General features: G+C 48.9%; 1 protein-coding gene across 5 annotated transcripts in view; it reads right to left on the bottom strand.

The window, feature by feature from the left end:
- The window catches only part of grb10b (growth factor receptor-bound protein 10b), a 275478-nt gene extending 258955 nt beyond the window's left edge, over nucleotides 1-16523 (bottom strand). The window contains exon 1 of one of the 5 annotated variants that reach the window (XM_041183630.1): nucleotides 15928-16523. The gene's annotated coding sequence lies outside the window, so the exon portion shown is untranslated. Of the gene's footprint in view, nucleotides 1-14850; nucleotides 15181-15206; nucleotides 15287-15927 lie in introns of those variants that run through there. The other 4 variants (XM_041183631.1, XM_041183636.1, XM_041183632.1 and 1 more) reach the window with 4 other exon arrangements.
- Between the last annotated feature and the right edge of the window lie 69 nt (nucleotides 16524-16592).

Here is a 16592-nt window from a genome sequence, read left to right as displayed (position 1 = left end):
GGGACGGGGAGAGGGGCGCGAGAGGAGGCGGGACGGGGAGAGGGGCGCGAGAGGAGGCGGGACGGGGAGAGGGGCGCGAGAGGAGGCGGGACGGGGAGAGGGGCGCGAGAGGAGGCGGGACGGGGAGAGGGGCGCGAGAGGAGGCGGGACGGGGAGAGGGGCGCGAGAGGAGGCGGGACGGGGAGAGGGGCGCGAGAGGAGGCGGGACGGGGAGAGGGGCGCGAGAGGAGGCGGGACGGGGAGAGGGGCGCGAGAGGAGGCGGGACGGGGAGAGGGGCGCGAGAGGAGGCGGGACGGGGAGAGGGGCGCGAGAGGAGGCGGGACGGGGAGAGGGGCGCGAGAGGAGGCGGGACGGGGAGAGGGGCGCGAGAGGAGGCGGGACGGGGAGAGGGGCGCGAGAGGAGGCGGGACGGGGAGAGGGGCGCGAGAGGAGGCGGGACGGGGAGAGGGGCGCGAGAGGAGGCGGGACGGGGAGAGGGGCGCGAGAGGAGGCGGGACGGGGAGAGGGGCGCGAGAGGAGGCGGGACGGGGAGAGGGGCGCGAGAGGAGGCGGGACGGGGAGAGGGGCGCGAGAGGAGGCGGGACGGGGAGAGGGGCGCGAGAGGAGGCGGGACGGGGAGAGGGGCGCGAGAGGAGGCGGGACGGGGAGAGGGGCGCGAGAGGAGGCGGGACGGGGAGAGGGGCGCGAGAGGAGGCGGGACGGGGAGAGGGGCGCGAGAGGAGGCGGGACGGGGAGAGGGGCGCGAGAGGAGGCGGGACGGGGAGAGGGGCGCGAGAGGAGGCGGGACGGGGAGAGGGGCGCGAGAGGAGGCGGGACGGGGAGAGGGGCGCGAGAGGAGGCGGGACGGGGAGAGGGGCGCGAGAGGAGGCGGGACGGGGAGAGGGGCGCGAGAGGAGGCGGGACGGGGAGAGGGGCGCGAGAGGAGGCGGGACGGGGAGAGGGGCGCGAGAGGAGGCGGGACGGGGAGAGGGGCGCGAGAGGAGGCGGGACGGGGAGAGGGGCGCGAGAGGAGGCGGGACGGGGAGAGGGGCGCGAGAGGAGGCGGGACGGGGAGAGGGGCGCGAGAGGAGGCGGGACGGGGAGAGGGGCGCGAGAGGAGGCGGGACGGGGAGAGGGGCGCGAGAGGAGGCGGGACGGGGAGAGGGGCGCGAGAGGAGGCGGGACGGGGAGAGGGGCGCGAGAGGAGGCGGGACGGGGAGAGGGGCGCGAGAGGAGGCGGGACGGGGAGAGGGGCGCGAGAGGAGGCGGGACGGGGAGAGGGGCGCGAGAGGAGGCGGGACGGGGAGAGGGGCGCGAGAGGAGGCGGGACGGGGAGAGGGGCGCGAGAGGAGGCGGGACGGGGAGAGGGGCGCGAGAGGAGGCGGGACGGGGAGAGGGGCGCGAGAGGAGGCGGGACGGGGAGAGGGGCGCGAGAGGAGGCGGGACGGGGAGAGGGGCGCGAGAGGAGGCGGGACGGGGAGAGGGGCGCGAGAGGAGGCGGGACGGGGAGAGGGGCGCGAGAGGAGGCGGGACGGGGAGAGGGGCGCGAGAGGAGGCGGGACGGGGAGAGGGGCGCGAGAGGAGGCGGGACGGGGAGAGGGGCGCGAGAGGAGGCGGGACGGGGAGAGGGGCGCGAGAGGAGGCGGGACGGGGAGAGGGGCGCGAGAGGAGGCGGGACGGGGAGAGGGGCGCGAGAGGAGGCGGGACGGGGAGAGGGGCGCGAGAGGAGGCGGGACGGGGAGAGGGGCGCGAGAGGAGGCGGGACGGGGAGAGGGGCGCGAGAGGAGGCGGGACGGGGAGAGGGGCGCGAGAGGAGGCGGGACGGGGAGAGGGGCGCGAGAGGAGGCGGGACGGGGAGAGGGGCGCGAGAGGAGGCGGGACGGGGAGAGGGGCGCGAGAGGAGGCGGGACGGGGAGAGGGGCGCGAGAGGAGGCGGGACGGGGAGAGGGGCGCGAGAGGAGGCGGGACGGGGAGAGGGGCGCGAGAGGAGGCGGGACGGGGAGAGGGGCGCGAGAGGAGGCGGGACGGGGAGAGGGGCGCGAGAGGAGGCGGGACGGGGAGAGGGGCGCGAGAGGAGGCGGGACGGGGAGAGGGGCGCGAGAGGAGGCGGGACGGGGAGAGGGGCGCGAGAGGAGGCGGGACGGGGAGAGGGGCGCGAGAGGAGGCGGGACGGGGAGAGGGGCGCGAGAGGAGGCGGGACGGGGAGAGGGGCGCGAGAGGAGGCGGGACGGGGAGAGGGGCGCGAGAGGAGGCGGGACGGGGAGAGGGGCGCGAGAGGAGGCGGGACGGGGAGAGGGGCGCGAGAGGAGGCGGGACGGGGAGAGGGGCGCGAGAGGAGGCGGGACGGGGAGAGGGGCGCGAGAGGAGGCGGGACGGGGAGAGGGGCGCGAGAGGAGGCGGGACGGGGAGAGGGGCGCGAGAGGAGGCGGGACGGGGAGAGGGGCGCGAGAGGAGGCGGGACGGGGAGAGGGGCGCGAGAGGAGGCGGGACGGGGAGAGGGGCGCGAGAGGAGGCGGGACGGGGAGAGGGGCGCGAGAGGAGGCGGGACGGGGAGAGGGGCGCGAGAGGAGGCGGGACGGGGAGAGGGGCGCGAGAGGAGGCGGGACGGGGAGAGGGGCGCGAGAGGAGGCGGGACGGGGAGAGGGGCGCGAGAGGAGGCGGGACGGGGAGAGGGGCGCGAGAGGAGGCGGGACGGGGAGAGGGGCGCGAGAGGAGGCGGGACGGGGAGAGGGGCGCGAGAGGAGGCGGGACGGGGAGAGGGGCGCGAGAAGAGGCGGGACGGGGAGAGGGGCGCGAGAGGAGGCGGGACGGGGAGAGGCGCGCGAGAGGCGGGACTGGGAGAGACGCGCGAGAGGCGGGACTGGGAGAGAAGCCTGGAGAGCAAGGGTGACTGAGGGAGTTCAGTGAGGAGGGAACGAGTTGATCCTTTGAGTACCGTGAGTACGGCCGAGTAAGCATTTACTACTTTTATTACTTAATAGTTTTTAAGGTCTTATTTCATGGTTCATCGATTGTAGGGGCTATAATCAATAACAACGAGGAGCAAAGAAGAAGGGCCCAGAAGTAAGCCATACTAAGTATGTTCCAAAAGATTTAATTTAATTTAAAGGGGTAAGTCATGGCAGGAGAGCTCTGAGCCGTGGTGTGCTCCTCATGCTCTATTTGTGAAGCCGGGCACTTTTCTAGAGCCCGGGGCCGTGATGTGTGCAGGAAGTGTCTCCAGCTGAAGCTCCTGGAACCCCGGATTTTGGAGCTGGGGCGGCGGCTGGGGACACTGTGAAGCACCCGCGAGGCAGAGAGTATAGTGGATAGCACGTATAGAGAAGTGATCACACCGTAGGCTAAGAGTCCACAGGGAGGAAGGGAATGGGTGACCACCATACGAACCAAGAGGACTAGGCAGACAGTGCAGGAATCTCCTGTGGCTATTTACCTGCAAAACAGATATACCGCTTTGGATACTGTTGGGGGGGAATTGCCTCTTAAGAGAACGCAGCAACAGTCAAATTTGTTGCCCCGCAGTTAGTTGTACTGCACAGGGGAGGAGCAAAAATTGTGGGAATGCAATAATTATAGGGGATTCAACTGTAAGGGGAATAGATAGGCATTTCTGTGGCCGCAAACGCGACTCCAGGATGGTATGTTGCCTCCCTGGTGCTAGGCTCAAGGATGTCTCAGAACGTCTAGAGGACATTCTGAAGGGGGAGGGTGAATAGCCAGTGGTCATGGTACACATTGATACAAACGGCATAGGTAAAAATAAGGGATGAGGTCCTAAAAGCAGAATATAGGGAGTTAGGAAGTAAGTTGAAAAGCAGGACCTCAAAGGTAATGATCTCAGGATTACTACCAGTGCCAGGTGCCAGTCAGAGTAGAAATAGCGGGATATATCGGATGAATACATGGCTGAAGAGATGGTGTGAAGGGGAGGGTTTCAGATTCCTGGGGCACTGTGACCAGTTCTTGGCACGTCATAACATTCAAGGCTTTGGGCAAGGTGCTGGTAAATAGGATTAGGTAGGTAAGTCAAGTGTTTCTCACGTGTTGGTGCAGACTCGATGGGCCGAGGGGCCTCTTCTGCACTGTGATTCTGGGGGAGCTGGGACCAGTACAAACTGAACATGTTACACCTGGGCAGGACCGGGACTGACATCCTGGGGGGATCATTTGCTAGAGTGGTTGGGGAGGGTTTAAACTAAAATGGCAGGGGGATGGGAACCTATGCAAGGAGTCAGAGGAAGAGAAATCAAAGACAAGAACAAAAGACAGAGAATAGGAAAAGTGATAGAGAAGTCAACGGCAAGAATCAAACAGGGCCTCAGTGAAAAATAGTGGGAACGGGACATGTTAAAAGGCAAGCTTTAAGACTTTGTGCCTTAACTCGAGGAGCATTCGCAATAAAGTGGATGAATTAACCATGCAAATAGATGTAAACAGCAATGATATAGTCGGGATTACGGAGACATGCTGCAGGGTGGCCAAGGTTGGGAACTGAACATCCAGGGGTATGCAGTATTTAGGAAGGACAGACAAAAAGGAATAGGCAGTGGAGTTGCATTGCTGGTTAAAGAGGAAATTCACGCAATAGTGAGGAAAGATATCAGCTCCGACGACGTAGAATCTGTATGGTTAAAGCTGAGAAACAGTAAGGGGCAAAAAACGTTAGTGGGGGTTGTATATAGACCCCCAAACTGTAGTGATGATGATGTTAGGAATGGCATTAAATAGGAAATTAGTGATGCATGCAATAAAGGAACATCTGTAATTATGGGTGACTTTAATATGCATATAGATTTGAAAGTCAAATTAGTAACAATACTGTAGAGGAGGAACTCCTGGAGTGTATACAGGATGTCTTTCTGGACCAATACACTGAGGAACCAATGTGAGAGCAGGCCATCCAGAACTGGGTATTGTGTAATGAGAAAAAAAAAATTGGGAATCTAGTTGTGCAAGGCCCCTTGGGGATGAGTGACCATAATATGATAGAATTCTTCATCAAATTGGAGAGTGACGTCATTGATTCTGGGTCCTGATTCTTAGTAAAGGAAATTACGATGGTATGAGGCGTGAGTTGGCTATGATAGATTGGGAAACTTTACTTAAAGGGATGACGGTGGATAGGCAATGACAAACGTTCAAAGAGCGCATGGGTGAACTGCAACAATTGTTTATTCCTGTCTGGCGCAAAAGTAATAAAGGAAAGATGGCCAAACCATGACTTACAAGGGAAATTAGAGATGGCATTAGATCCAAGGAAGAGGCATACAGATTGGCCAGAAAAAGCAACAGACCTGAGGATTGGGAGCAGTTTAGAATTCAGCAAAGGAGGACCAAGGGATTGATTAAGAAGGGGAAAATAGAGCACGAGAGAAAGCTTGCAGGGAACATAAAAACTGACTGTAAAAGTTTCTATAAGTATGTGAAGAGAAAAAGATCGGTGAAGGCAAATGTTGGTCCCTTACAGTCAGAAACAGGGGAATTTATAATGGGGAACAAAGAAATGGCTGACCAACTATACACAGACTTTGGTCCTGTCTCCACAAAGGAGGACATTAATGACATGCCAGAAATGTTGGGGAACACAGGGTTTAGTGAGAGGGAGGAATTGAAAGAAATCAATATTAGTAGATAAATGGTGTCGGAGAAATTGATGGGATTGAAGGCTGATAAATCCCCAGGGCCTGATAATCTACATCCCAGAGTACTTAAGTGGCTCAAGGAATAGTGGATGCATTGGTGGTCATCTTCCGAGATTCTAACGACTCTGGAACAGTTCCTACAGATTGGAGGGTAGCTAATGTAACCCCACTATTTAAAATAGGGAGGCAGAGAGAAAACAGGGAATTACAGGCCAGTCAGCCTGAAGTCAGTAGTGGGGAAAGTTCTAGAGTCCATTATAAAAGATTTAATAGCTGAGCACGTGGAAAACAGTGGCAGAATTGGACAGAGTCAGCATGGATTTATGAAAGGGAAATCATGCTTGACAAATCTACTGGAATTTTTTGAGGATGTCATTAGTAGAGTTGATGAGGGGAGCCAGTGGATGTGGTTTATTTGGACTTTCAGAAGGCTTTCGACAAAGTCCCACATAAGAGACCGACGTGTAAAATTAAAGCACATGGGATTGGGGGTAGTGTATTAAGATGGATAGAAAACTGGTTGGCAGACAGGAAACAAAAAGAGTAGGAATAAACAGGTCTTTTTCCAAATGGCAGGCAGTGACTAGTTGGGTACCGCAGGGTTCGGTGCTGGGACCCCAGTTATTCACAATATATATTAATGATTTAGATGAGGGAATTAAAGGTAACATCTCCAAATTTGCAGATGACACAACGTTGGTTGGGAGGGTGAACTGTGAGGAAGATGCAGAGATGCTTCAGTGTTATTTGGACAAGCTGAGTGAGTGGGAAAGTGCATGGCAGATGCAGTATAATGTGAATAAATGTGAAGTTATGCACTTCGGTAGCAAAAACAGGAAGGCAGATTATTACCTGCATAGCTATAAATTGAGAGTGGGGAATGTGCAATGAGACCTGGGTGTCCTCGTACACCAGTCGCTGAAGGTAAGCATGCAGGTGCAGCAGGTGGTAAAGAAGGCAAATGGTATGTTGGCCTTCATAGCCTGAGGATTTGAGAACAGCAACAGGGATGTCTTGCTGCAATTGGACAGGGCCTAGGTGAGACCAAACCTGGAATAGCGTGTGCAGTTTTGGTCTGTTTATCTGAGGAAGGATGTACTTGCTATAGAGGGAGTGCAGCGAATGTTTTCCTGACTGATTCTTGGGATGGCAGGACTGACATATGAGGAGAGATTGAGTTGATTAGGATTATATTCAGAAGAATGAGGGGGGATCTCATAGAAACCTGTATAATTCTAACAGGGTAGATGCAGGAAGGATGTTTCCGATGGTGGGGGAGTCCAGAACCAGGGGTCACAGTCTGAGGATATGGGGTAGACCATTTAGAACTGAAATGAGGAGAAATTTCTTCACCCAGAGAATGGTGAGCCTGTGGAATTTGCTACCACAGAAAGTAGTTGAGGCCAAAACATTGTATGCTTTCAAGAAGGAGTTAGATATAGCTTTTGGGGCGAAAGGGATCAACAGATATGGGGAGAAAGCAGGAGCAGGCTACTGAGTTGGATGATCAGCCATGATCATAATGAATGGCGGAGCAGGCTCGATGGGGCGAATGGCCTACTCCTGCTCCTAGTTTCTATGTAAAAAGGTGCAATAACATTGATCAGTGTAGTATATTGACCAGTGAAAGTGATGTAGAGAAACAAATTTGCAAAGAAATTACAGAGAGATGCAAGAATTAGAATAATTATAATGGAGGACTTGAATTTTCCAAATATAGACTGGGATAGGAATCGTGCAAAGGGACATGAGAGGCCAGAGTTTCTGGAACGTGTTCAAGATAATTTTCGGCAGCAGTATGTTCCAGTCCAATGAGAGGTCTGGCACTGTTGGACCTGGTCCAAGTGGATCAAATATCAGTGGGAGATCATTTAGGAGACAATGATCATTGTATCATAAGGCTTAGTTTGGACATGGAAAAAGACAAGGAGCAATCCAGAGCAGGGATAATTAATTGGGGGAAAGCCAATTCCGTTGGAATGAGAATACATCTGAGTCGAGTGAGTTGGAATCAAATGTTGGCAGAAAAGATGATGGCTGACCAATGGGCCACCTTCAAAGAAACAGTATTGCAGATAATATGGTATATTCCCTTGAAGGGGAAAGACATGACAAATAAATCTAGAGGGCACTGGATGATGAAAGAGACAGAGGTGAAAATGAAAAGGAAGAAGTGCACATACAACAGATGTCAGGTAGAAAATGCAATGGCGAATCAGACTGAATATAGAAGGACCAGCTGGGAACTGAAAAAACTAGTAAGAAAAGGAAGGAGAGAACGTGAAGAGAGACTGGCAGCTAACATAAAAGGGAATCCCAAGGTCTTCTTTAAACATATAAATCATAAAAGGGTAGTAAAAGAAAAAGTAGGGCCAATTCGGGATAAAAGGGGAATTGCATGTGGAGGCAGGAGAAATAGTGCAAGTATTAAAAGACTTTGCATCTGTCTTTACAAAGGAAGAAGATGCTACCCAAGCCAAAGCAAGGAAGGAGGTAACTGGTATACTAGAAGAATTTACACTTGAGGAGGAGGTGGTGTTAGAATGGCTCTCTTTACTTATAAAGTACCAAGACCAGATGAGATGCATCCAAGGATACTGAGGGAGATGAAAGTGGAAATTGCAGAGGCACTGGTCTTCCAATCTTCCAGTCTTCCTTAGGCACAGGGGCAGTGCCAAAGGACTCGAGAATTGAGAACGTTACGCCCTCATTTAAAAATGAGGGATAAAGCCGGCAATTACAGACCAGTCTCCTGAAGTTTCCCTACCACAGAAAACTAGAGTTCAGGACAATATCAATTGTCACTTAGACAAGTGCTGGATAATTAAGGAAAGCCAGCATGGATTCATTAAGGGATAATCATATTTAACTAACTTTCTGGAGTTTTTTTTTGAGCTGGTAATATAAAATTGATAAGGGCAACGCTGTTGATGTGGTGTATATAGATATTCAAAAGGCATTTGATACAGTGTCACACAACAGGCTTGTGAGCAAAATTCTAGCTCATGGAATAAAAAGGGAAAGTAGGCACTTGGATAAGAAATTGATCGAGTGACAGGAAACAGTAGCGGTTAACAGATGCTTTTCAGATTGGAGGAAGCTTGTAGTGGGGTTCCCCAGGAGTCAGTGTTGGGACCCTTGCTCTTCCTGACATATATTGTGTTCAGGGCATTATTTCAAAATCTGCATAAGATACAAAGATTGGAAACATTGTCATCTGTGATGAGGATAGTCTTGAATTTCAAAAGGACATAGACATGTTGGAGAATTAGACAGACAAATGGCAGATGAAGTTCAATGCACTGAAGTGTGAGGTGATTCATTTTGGCAAGAAGAACATGGAGACACATTATGAAATAAAGGGAGAAAGCCTAGAGGTACAGGAACAGAGGGACCTCAGTGTATACGTACATAAGTCACCGAAGGTAACAGGGCAGTTCAGAGAGCAATTAATAAAGCATATAGTATTGTGGCTTTATTAATAGGGGCATTGTGTACAAGAGTAAGGAAGTCATGTTGAACTAGTTAGACCTCATCTGGAGTACTGCATCCAGTTCTGGATTCCCAGGATGAAGAACTGTAGCTACAAGGATAGACTGGAAAGGCTGGGACTGTTTTCCTTGGAGAAAAGGAGAGACTTGATAGAAGTATTTAAAATCCTGAGGGGTATGGACAGGGTAAATAGTGAGAAACTGTTCCTACTCAAGGGAGCATCAAGAACTAGAGGGCACAGATTCAAAATAATTGACAACAGAAGTAAAAGTGAGGCGAGGTAAAATGCTTTCACCCAGGGACTGATTGGAGTCTGGAACCAACTTCCTGAGAGGGTGGTAGAGGCAGATTTGATTAAGGTGTTCAAAAGGGAACTGGGTTACTATTTGAAAAGAAAGAATGTGCAAGTTTACAGGGACAAGGCAGGGAAGTAGGTGGAAGGCTCTTTCAGAGAGCCAGTGCAGATTCGTTGGGCCGAAAGGCCTCCTTCTGCACTGTAAAGATTCTGTGATTCAATTATAATCACCAGGGAAAAAGGTAGAGAAAATTATTAGGACTAAAAGCCTACAAGTCCCAAGGTCCTGATGGGCTTCATCCTAGGGTCTTGGTTGCTGAGATAGTAGATGCATTGGTTTTACTTTTCCAAAATTCCATAGATTCTGCAAAGGTCCCATCAGATTGGGAAACAGCGCATGTAACTTGTCTATTCAAGAAAGGAGGGAGTCAAAAAGCAACAGGTCAGTTCATTTAACATGTCATAGGGAAAATGCTGGAATCTATTATTAAGGAGCTTACTGCAAGCCACTTCAAAAATCTCAATGCAATCAGGCAGAGTGAACATGATTTTGTGAAAGGGAAATCATGTTTGATTAATTGATTGGAGTTCTTTGAGGAAGTAGCCAGCAACGTAGATAAGGGGGAGCCTGTGGATTTGCTGTACTTAGTTTTCCAGAAGGCCTTTAACCAAGTGCCACATCAAAGATTACAAAGATGCAAAATAAAGCTCATGGTCTAGACAGTAACATATTAGCATGGGAACTAAATTGGTTAGCTAACAGGAAGCTGAGAGTAGGAATAAATTGGTCTTTTTCAGGTTGGCGAGATGTGACACGTGGAGTGCCACAGGGATCAGTGCTCAACTATTTACAATTATACCAGTGACTTGGATGAAGGGACCGAATGTATGGTGATAATTTAATGATACAAAGATAGGTAGGAGACTAAGTTGTGAAGAGGACAAAAGGAGTCTACAATGGGATATAGTTAGGTTAAAGTGAGTGGTCTAAAATTTGGCAGATGGAGTATAATGTCGGAAAATGTGAATTTGTCCACTTTGGCAGGAAGCATAGAAAAACAGCATATTATTTAAGTGGAGAGAGATTGCAGAACTCAAAAGGTATAGCAGGATCTGGGTGTCCTGGGACATACATCACAAAAAAAAGTACGCAGATACAGCAAAAGGCAAACGGAATGTTGTCATTTATTGCAAGAGGAATGAGATAAAAAAGCAGGAATGATTTGCTACAGTTGTACAGGGCATTGGCAGTACGGTTTTGGTCTCTTTATTTACAAAAGGATATAAATAAGGTAGAAGCAGTTTACGGAAGGTTCATTTGACTGATACATGGGCTGTGGGGGTTTTCTTATGAAGAAAGGTTAGGCCTATATCCACTGGGTTTCAGAAGAACGAGAGATGATCTGATAACATACAAGATATGAGGGGACTTAACAGGGTAGATGATGAAAGGATGTTTCTCCTTGTGGAAGAGATGAGAAGTAGGGGACACAGCTTAAAAATAAGGTGTCCCCCATTTAAGATGGAGATGAGAAGAATTGTTTTCTCTCAGAGGGTCATGAATCTTTGGAACTCTCTTCCCCAGACAGCGATGAAGGCAGGTTCAATAAATATTTTTAAGACAGAGGTGCATGATTCTTGACTAACAAGAGTCAAAGGTTATCTGGGTTAGGTAGAATATGGATTTGAGGTCACAATCAGATCAACCATGATCTTATTGAATGGCGGAGCAGACTCTAGAGGCCGAATGGCCTACTCCTATCTCGTACGTTTTTACGTACCATCAAAATCAGTTCTAAATTAATCTAGCATCAATTGCACAAAGGTCAGCAAATTTGCTTCTGTAGTCTATAAGTCCATCATCCAGTTGAGGCCCCAGCACAGATCATTGCAGTCACATCTTACTTTTTTTAAAAAATGCTTTTATGAGATGTGGGCATCACTGGTTAGGCCAGCATTCACTGCCCAACCAAATTGCCAATGAAGTGGTTGTGGTGAGCCAGTTTCTTGAACCACTGTAATCCATATGGTGTAGGTACACCCACAATGCTGTTAAGGAATTCTGATACAGTGAAGGGACGGCGATATAGTTGCAAGTCAGGATGGTGTGGGGTTTGGAGGGGAACTTGCAGTTGATAGTGTTCCCGTGTTCCCATGCATCTGCTGCCCTTGTTCTTCTAGGTGGTAGAGGTCCCAGGTTTGGAAGGTGCTGGTGAAGGAGCCTTGGTGAGTTCCTACAATGCATCATGTATATGGCACACACTGCTGCCACTGTGCGTCGGTATGCAGTGCAAAAATTGGTGGTGGTGGATGGGGTCCCAATCAAGCGGGCTGCTTTGTCCTGGATAGCGTGGAGCTTCTTGAGTGTTGCTGGAGCTGCACTCATCCAGGCAAGTGGAGAGTATTCCATCAGACTCCTGACTTATGCATTGTGGATGGTTGATAGGCTTTGTGGAATCAGGTAAGTTACTCGCTGCAGAATTCCCAGAGTGGGTTCTCATGGGTGAGTACACACCCATTATTCGCCTTCTGCTACTCAACCAATTTCCTAATCAGCTCAATAATTTGCCTTCAATTCCATGGGGTCCAACTTTAGTGAACTGTCCGTTATAAAGGATTTCATCAAATGCCTTCTGGAAGTCTATATAAACAACATCCATAGACATTCCACTATCCATTACTTTGATGATTCAATCAGTAGGTCAGACCTAACTGACTCTTCACAAGTTCCTTCTAGCTGTCACTGATAAGCTGAAAAATAGAAAGGTGGATTTTGCTTCCAAATGGTAAAAGACTGGGAAATATTGGTATTTGAGGAAACCAAATGGTATGTTAGCTTCTATTACAAACAGGTCAGACAGCAAGAGTGAAAAAGTCATGATCTTAAGACCACATGGAGTACTGTGTTCAATGTTGGAAGGACATACTAGCCTTAGAGGGAGTGCAAAGGTTACTGGGATGAAGGAATTGCAGTATGAGGAGAGGTTGTGTAGACTAGGCATATATTCCATAGAGCTTAAAAGAATGAGTGCTGATCTCATTGACACAAAATTCTTAAGGGGCTTGACAGGGTAGATGCTAGAAGGATGCCTCTACCTGACACTAGGGGCCACAGTCTAAGAATAAAAGGGTTAGCCATTTAGAACAGAAAAGAGGAAAAATTTCTTCAAAGAGCAGCAGATGTTTGAAATTCTCTACCCAAAAGGGAGGTGGATGCTCAGGTCGTTGAGTATTTTCATGCCTGTACCCAAACATCTATCAATTTCAAAAGGGTATGGGGATAGTGCAGGAAGATTGAATTGAGGTCGATCAGCCATGATCGTATTGTACGGCAAAGCGCGTTCACAAATGGCTAAATGGCCTACTATTTACCTCCCCATCGTCCAAACTTATTATCAGGTAGTCTGCAAGGGATGTCAGCTGGAGACAAAACAATGTTTCAACAAACCAACCCACCCTGCCTATTTACAATGTACATACAGAAATTAGCACCTATAAAAGTTACATGTTACTACTTTCATTATTAAAAGAATTAAAACTATTGCTTTGAGCTTCACTGTTAAACCAGCAATATTTTTCTAATACTGCACGGTACCATAATTCTACATTGGTTCTGTATAACGAACCCATTACTAATCTTCATGCCATAGAGATTCATTGAAGACAAGTGAAATCATGATAACAGCAGCACAATAGCTACTGTTGGACCAAAGTTCAAACTCCATTCTAAATTATACTTCCTTTGGAAGGTGAGTTTTGACAACTGATTAATTAGCCCAAGATAGTCTATAAAACAGAGTGAATGATTGCACTTATGTGATGACATTGAGTAAGAAAAACTGATGTACTATTCCTAAGCATAGGTGCCAAAGAACGTCATTGATCAGAACGATAAGCATGCCCACGTTCAGGGCTATTCTAATTTTCAAATATTTTGTAGTGAGGTTAGGGTTTTTTAAAAATAGAAAGATGGACAGAACATCAGGAATCAAAAACCAACACTACAGGAAAGATATGGTACAGTTAAATTAAGCTGCAATTTATTAAGCATTAACCAGCAGTCTCAAGAAACATGGTCAAGAATTTGAAATGCCAACTAATCTACATTTTTTAGAATCAGCCATTTCATCAGCTAATCAACTGCTCATGCTAGGGTTTGATGTCGATCAAAAAGTTACAACCCTACCGGTATGACAGCAAGGTGATTAATATGGAATTATAAAACGGTGACAGATGACACTCTCAACACCGGTGTACAGAACTATGAAACATCATCTTAAAAGTGTGGTGTTCACTTTGTTTTTATCAAAAAGTTTGGGTAATTGCTGGATTGTCACGTTTACATTATATTAAACTAAGACAGAACTACTCTCCACAAAACTGCTGATTCAGCTGTACTTTTGAACCAGCAGACATCAAGAAACGAATTAAGAAATACTTTCCAGGCCTTTAAAAATTCCCAAAAGTTCAGCAAGGCTTTACAAAGCTATTTCTGTATTCAAGTTTTGTTTGTTTTAAAAAGGTATATAATTCTTGGTAAGATTAGTAAATATGCACTTTTTAAACAAGCAGCCATGTGAAACGGTTTGGCTTCACTACCTTGAATCAATAGTACCACAATCTTATCTCCCATTGCCAATCTTAACTTTACCTATACCCACCCCCAAAACAAACTAAGTACAATCAATCAAGGGAAAGTAGAGCTGACCGCCTGAAACGTCGTTTCATCTAGTCAGACTTCTTTTCAACTAAAATTTAATGCTGCATCAGTTTTCTGTCTAAGCCCACATTCAGAAAGTTTGAATTTCAACGATACTGAAGATATTCAAGCTTCACAGTTCAGTGTTTAAATTTTCATTTACACCTATCTTTTCCAGTCTTTTTGCAGCTAATAGTTTGACTTACAGTTTGACTTTAAATATCAGTAGCAAATGCAGTTTTCCACCCAAGTGGAAGTGACGTTAACATTTTTAGGAAAAAAGTTGCTTCTTCATTTGCTGTAAAACGCTGTTACATTCTACGCAATAATGCACAACTCTTAAACACACACGATGAGTAAAGGTGCCAGACTTTCCAAGCAATAGCTTAGATGTCACCAAAGAAAACGCATATATTTAGCAGTTTATTAACCCCATCATCGTTTCCCTTTTCCAAGCTCTCGTTATTCCAGGGCCCACAGTTTGTAAACTATGTTTAAAGGGATACCTGTGGTATTTCAGAATCACGAGGCCCTGCTCAAGTTCTAATTAACGAAGTATCTAAAGTCGGGAGAATGCGTTATCGCAAAACAGGTTGCGAAAAAAGTTTTAACGACATGGCACAATTCGCACTTATTTAGCCTTCTTCACCCGCGTAACTTTTTTGGTTCCTTTTCATCTACTAGATTCACCAATAGAAGGGTGCAATGGAATGTAACAGCGAAATTTAAGTCAAAAGCTTACATTTAAAAAAAAGTTGTTTTGTCTGTGCGTTCTGTACTTGTTTAAACGAAGTTGAACTCAGGTTTCCAGCTCCATTGGGTGCCGACTGTACCCCACTGCGTACGTGCACTGACCGCAGCGCCTCTTCAACTCAAATGCATATGATGCGGGCTTTAAAACACTGCCAGGCACCCTTCACCACTACTTTACACACTGCACGCCGGACATTCCACAATGCAGTAAAAACACTTTCCAACTGCTCCTCTCCTCCCAGGCACACACAAGAAAACTAACACACACACACACACAAGAGCACATTATTCACAAGGTAAGGTAGGGGAGCAAAAAGTAAAAGATAAAGCAAAACCAGAACTCACTTCAATCCTGGTTCCTAGTCCTGCCAAGATGATTTGATTTTTGTCCCGACCCTGACTAACTGATTGACTCTAACCACCCCTCTCTCCCTCCCTCCCTCTAGTTCACCACTCTCACTCGGTAACTCCTCCTTCACTGCGCGCGTAAGCGCGCGCTACGGCCACTTTAAAAAAATGGCGACGTCTCGCCCGCGTGCGCGCGCACAATCCCAACTTTTGTTCCCCCCCAAGAAAAAGTAACTGCAGCTGCGCGTGAGCACACGCGGCTGAACCAACCGACCCCGCCCGCGCTAACTCAAACCTCCTCCCTCCCTTCCCGGAGAAAGAAGAACTACTGCCGGTGCGCGAGCGGCCCGTGGCCGTTAGCAACATACGGGTGGGGTGGAGTGGATGGGAGGAGTCGATCCGTAGTTACAAACGGAATAAAGTGTATCTGAATTTCCTCAACCAACTCCCGACCGCATCAAAAATCTCCTTGTACAAATGGTGAAGGAACCTGGTAACTGGATTAATATTCACCTCCCCCCCACCCCCATACACACACACACACACACACAACGCGTGGGAAATTGCAGTCAATCTGAGTCGCGCACACGCCGAGTAGCGACCGAAGGGACAGGGTTAAAACTCTGAAGCTTTCCTTCTTGCCTTGCAAAATGCTACTGGTGATGGTGCAATTTCGGGAGAACACATAAAATGTGTCCAAGACGTCAGCATCGCCTACCTCCTAGAATACTTGCGGCCAGCCGTAGGTGTAATGTAAAATGTCCTGCGTGCCCAGATCTGAATCGTGTACGTATATGGTTACAGTCGCTGAGCTCCAGGTCCTGGTGCTTCCCTGTACTACTCCACTTTGATAGATGTCTGGCTTTTCAAAGGTTACACTTTATTATTTTTCCGCGCTTTGCTTTTTTTCCCTGCAAATTTCCGGTTGAGTTGTGCACGCACATGGCAACACTGCAGGCATCCTTTTGATAAGGAGTTCTCTCCTAGAACAACCAGACATATTTATTACGGGACAGCAATCGGCAGCCAAAAGGGACGGCAGCACTCAGGTTTATCCTGCCTTTAGAGGTCTTCCTGTGCAGCTCTGACGGAAAGTTTCCACTCGGATCCAAAAGTTTAAACCGAGCCATAATTGATCATATCTGGAAGAGCCTAGTTATAATCCTCCACTTTATTGCTTCTTCCCCCTCGGATTCCCACTTTCTTAAAACCCCAGAATTAATTTTCACGGAGGTTATTTATCTTTGATACGATAGCTCTTTACAGTCGCCTTGCAGACTCGCCCAGCTAGCAGATTGAACCGTTCTCCGGCAGTCGATGAATTGCTTACTACCAGCTGTGGTCTGCTCCTCTGACGTCCATAGTTGATCCAGAAAGACGCTT

This window comes from Carcharodon carcharias, chromosome 3 (genome assembly GCF_017639515.1).
Source record: "Carcharodon carcharias isolate sCarCar2 chromosome 3, sCarCar2.pri, whole genome shotgun sequence".
Classification (NCBI taxonomy): Eukaryota; Metazoa; Chordata; class Chondrichthyes; order Lamniformes; family Lamnidae; genus Carcharodon; species Carcharodon carcharias.
This window is presented reverse-complemented; position numbering and strand designations above follow the sequence as displayed.